Source organism: Montipora capricornis, chromosome 7, assembly GCF_036669925.1.
Source record: "Montipora capricornis isolate CH-2021 chromosome 7, ASM3666992v2, whole genome shotgun sequence".
Lineage (NCBI taxonomy): Eukaryota > Metazoa > Cnidaria > Anthozoa > Scleractinia > Acroporidae > Montipora > Montipora capricornis.
In genome coordinates, this window is record NC_090889.1 from 49,953,731 (window position 1) to 49,958,730 (window position 5,000).

At 38.6% G+C, this 5,000-nt stretch overlaps 2 pseudogenes; one reads left to right on the forward strand and one right to left on the reverse strand.

The window, feature by feature from the left end:
* LOC138056255 (uncharacterized) overlaps nucleotides 1–1,687 on the reverse strand; it is a 3,909-nt pseudogene extending 2,222 nt beyond the window's left edge.
* A 2,862-nt stretch (nucleotides 1,688–4,549) lies between these two features.
* LOC138056256 (uncharacterized) overlaps nucleotides 4,550–5,000 on the forward strand; it is a 500-nt pseudogene continuing 49 nt past the window's right edge.

Below are 5,000 nucleotides of genomic sequence, written 5' to 3' on the forward strand. Positions count from 1 at the left end.
ACAGTATTGTTACAGATACAAATAGCGAGTAGTTGTAAGACAATCTTAAGCAATTCTTAATATTATTTCACCGAGCACTGTGGCACCTTGTCATAACATACTTTCCCACTTTTCCTTTCTTAGTATTGAAATTAAAGGGTTATATCCAATTTTTGCACACACAAAAAACCATGATGTGGTGGACAGTTACCTGTATGTCAACAATTTCTCATTTTCAATTAGTGTATGCAATAAACCTGTGAATTCTCTGGCAATGTAACAATGAAACCATCCATTACCATGGTTCAAGTCAATGGCTATGGTATTTTTGTCCTTGCCATTAGTTGGCTCTGGTCTCAGCTGCACTTGGACCTGACAGTTTGCTTTTATTTTTCTCTGTGCCATTTTCAAAAATTCCTGTCTTGGCTTGTCGTGGGCGCCACCAATACCTTAAAACACCAACGTGTACAGCACATTTTTATCTCCTGAAATTTCACTATTTCTGAAAGTACTGTCATGTGAGCAATTTGACTGTCAGGGGGCTATCTTCACAAGATAAGCAGCATTTCTCTGAACAAGAACCCCCAAAAAACAAATGGATTTATATCTTATTTCAGAAGGTAAGCATTGGTGACTTATTTTATGTTAAGATATGTTCTGAAACATTACGATGCCTGAACTACCTGTCTACCAAGGGCAACTTTCAGTGACATGGTGAACTAAAATTATATTTTTAATTTTAAGGACAGACTATTTACAGTTTTCCAGTCCATTACGTGACAAACAATAAAACATTTCCTTTTTCATAAATGTCCTCATTTTCCTCTTTGTCATCCTTTAATGTTTGACCAAAAAATATTCCATGGCCAGCCGTTCCAGGTTTCTGGGAAAGACGAACAGTTGCATCAACATTCATCCTGTCAACATCTAACAATATATGGAGCAACTGACAAAGTTTCCTTTGGAGCTCGATGCGGTTGTGCAATGGCTGTTTCTGAGGAGGATGCTCTCCTGGTCGCTTTCTTGAGGGTCAAACTACAACATGAGAAGAACGATCTCTAAACATGTTGTGCATTAATTAAGCCAGGAAAATCTGTTTTCACACAGTTTAGTACGACGATGGCTCAAGCTTCAAATACAGACAAATTTCCAACAATGCATGATTCTAAAACAAGAAAATTTATACCCTACCTCAAAATCAACACTGGGTTTTGCAAAATGAACATTCGTCTTTCAAAAGGAATTTTTTCTCTAACCCATTGATAATCAAAAAGAGCTGGCTTCGAACAGAGAAAGTAAATAAATTGAGCATGTCACAGCAATGTAAGAAGAAGCAACTGGAACTCTTAAACGAAGTTGACTCTGCAGCCTGTCTATCAATGGCGTCCATGTTGATTACAACGGAGATGTGTTTCCCTTGAAGTCTGGAGGCAACTGACTGAAAAATAAAATTTCCCACGACGCGTTGCACGCTGCTGTCCAACCTCCTCTGAACTTCGTCTACAGTCACATTTCCATCTGTGTGACAAATTTCGAAATGGTGCAGCCTTCTATCCAGTGTCCTCAGACTCCAGGCGTATTGACTGAAATCCCTTGAAACGAAATCCAAGATCTCTTCGCGTTGCAATCTCTCCCTAACGTACTTTCTCAGGATATCTTCTAGGTCATGATCATTTTTCCACGAATCGGTCCTTATTCCAACCGCCATATTGGAAAGGTAACCGGTGAGGAGAGGGTTATGGGCCAACCGTCAGGTGTGAAGTGCATTTTGGGCTATGGCAGTTCTCGGCTTTTCAAAACGAACAAAATAAAAAATTAAAAGGCGTTCCAGACCTTTAAAAAATATTCGCCTCGGGGAAAAAAAACAAAAAACAAAACAAAACAAAAGAAGGTGAAAAAGTCGATAAGGTGAAAAAGTCTTTATATATTATATTTCATAGCCTTTCAATTGATGTATACCGGTAGTTTATGGCTGTTGTACCTAACTAGGTAAAGGTCTACTGTAACCTTAAATACATCAACCTCTTTATCGGGACTGGTTGATGTGTTCTCATTTTATTGCGGCATGAAATGCAGCTGAAACAAATCAATTTAGGAAATCCACAGAGCAAGTGGTATTCTCTTTCTGTTCCCTCATCCATCCTAAATCTGGCTTTCCATGATTACGGGGACATATGGTCATGCTGTCCAAAGCTGCTGGCATTTTAAAAACTGTGTTGCAACATTATCAGTCTATCTCGTTTTCTGGACGAGTAAACAAGTATGATGCCAGAAGATTAGAAATATCTTTTGAACGTGATGATAGCCGGATGAATGCTACATTATCATGCAAATACAATACACAAAGAATCTTATTCCCCGGAGATTTGAATTGGGTACAACATTGAGTTAGCCGATTAGGTCTATTGACGAAACTGTCATTTAAACCCTAGTTAAATTCTGTTGGTATCATCTTTGATCATAAAGAGAAATGGTTATTAGCCAGGTGTTTAAAAATATGATATGAAGTCATGCTCAGACCCCAGCAACAGAAGACGGTCAATCAATTATAACTGGAAAGAATAAGAAAAAACAAAATCATTAAATTTAAAAAAAAGACAAAAAGACACTTTTGGTTGGTGTTGATTCCTTCCCAATAACATTTGACGTCAATTCTTCCCAGGAGATCCTCGAAGATTCCATTTTAAAAGCAAAACTGGTAAGCATTAATTGTAAATCTTATTATTAAAAATGGTGTTATGTTTTTTTTAAGACAAAGCAAGCACAGACTCTATGTTGTCATGTTTTGATACCAAAATCACAAGCAATTCAATTTCAACACACTTTCGGAGCCTAAAGCATAACACACAAACAGATTGGTTACATAGTTGAAAAACCTTCCTGTTAACATCCGGTTGGCAGAGTTTCGAAAGATTTAGAGACAAAGTACATTTGCTAGGGGATCTTCTATGGGACCACTTTTCCTGACACAAAATACATGTACCAATAATATAATTATTTGGAAAATGTAGAAAGGCTTGATTGCTCTCAACTTTGGCCGAACTATAGTCAATAAATTGTTTGTAACAAATAAAGGGAGCTATTGTTCATTACTGGTGCTTCAGCTTTCTAAAAGACAAAATTCACTCCTTCAAAACAGAATTTCTGGCTGTGTTCAGTAATTTGCAATTTTCTTGAAAATAAAATGAAATTTGCCCAAACAAGCTATATCATACATGTCAGGAGACATCACTCTTTCTACTTTGAGAGTAAGAGCAAAATTTCTTTTTTATCGTTTGCCAGGGATTTGTTGATTTGTACAGGTATCCACTCTTAAAACATGGGTGAAGAAACTGTGCAAGAGTTTGAATGAAGGTGATTCAAAGTAGACAAAACCACTCAGTCATATTGCGCCCTTAAAAAAAAACCGCCTTTGACCTTGGTCACCTATGAAAAAGTGGAGTAAACTGGGCAAAACAACTCAAGAAATATCGCAGCTTTAAGACAAAGAATCTATGGAGGCAAATCCCCTCTCAAAGTTTTCTACAGTAGAAAATCCAATGCTGTCCTCAACCACATACTGGGTGCACGATGCGTAAGGGAGGGTAGCCCCGCCAAGCTTCATACTGCAAAGAAGAGGAAGAAGTTTGACATGATCCTTTCACATGCTAAAAAAGCAAGCAATCTCTGCGCAAATGTTTTGATTTCCTATGCTTTGCGTTGCACCAGCAAACCTGTGCCCCAGTGTTGCTTTGATACAACTGCTCAGGTCTTGAAACGGAAATAAAAAACTACCGCTTTTGAATTAGTTTACAACAGGCGGTAAAGCTACATCTTCGATTTCTGTACCAGACATAACAAGTGAGACAGTTAAGAAAGAAAACCATAAAAGACAGGAGGCCAGTAAAGAGTTAACCATTAAGTATTCATCAGCCAGGAAAGGAGATACGTGAGAATGTCATGAGTAAATTTTATATACCAATGACTGTACAGGATTTCTATGAGGAATTCACGTCACAGGAGTATAATGTCGTCTTCAATTCCAATGGAAATGGCGATTGCCAGTTCAGCACAATAGCGCATCACCTTGCAAGCATCGGCATATTTAGCTCAGAAAGGACAGTACGAGACGAAACCAATATATGGAACAAAACCCGAGTGACACTGACGGTTTTCCATTGGAACTGTTTCTAGGGGGTTCCTCGGCGCCTATGGTGGCCAGCTAACTCTGCAAGCTGCTGCAAATCTGCATCTGATTAGTTAACAATAGTGTCTTCATTGGGTGCCTATGCCATGTTTCACATTCTTCCTTAGCATTCCCTGCCTGTTGAAAGCTCTGCACTTGGTCACTTTTTGGAAAAAGATGGGATCCATTATTTGAGCCTTGCTAGAGAGCAAGAAGAATCGCAAAAATGAGGACGGGTCTGAAGATGAGCTAACAGAAAGTAAAGAGGGAGACAATAAAGGAGTTAAAGAACGTGGAGTAGCAAACATTAATGAAGAGAAAGAGGCAAAGGCTTGAACGTAAATGGCGTTTGGTTTTGAAATTGACAGGGTGAATTATTCGGAATAGTGCAATGTTGCAAATGCTATGCTCTATAAGGCGAAAGAACAGAATTACTCAGCAGTTATTCAGGACAATGTTCATGATAGGAAGCTTCTTTTTCGCACAGTTGATTAATTACTGCAAAGGAACATACACAAAAGATATCCGGCTGTGAACAGTGACCAAGAACTCACCAATGCCTTTGCTGATTTTTTTAGTGCCAAGATTGTGCGAATTTGTGATGAGTTGCTGGTTAGGAAAGAGCAGCTGGAGTAGCGCACTATGAAGGATTTTGAGTGTACGTCATCATGCTTTAGCAAGTTCGAAATAGTAACAGATGAAGACGTCTTAGGGTTGATTAGGGGTTCAACTATTAAGACATCCGCACTGGATCCACTTCCAGTGAGTATCATACGGCAATGCTATTCCAGTATTGTTCCTGTATTTAGACGGGTGATTAATTGGTCATTGTCATCTGGATCATTGCCCAAGGAAC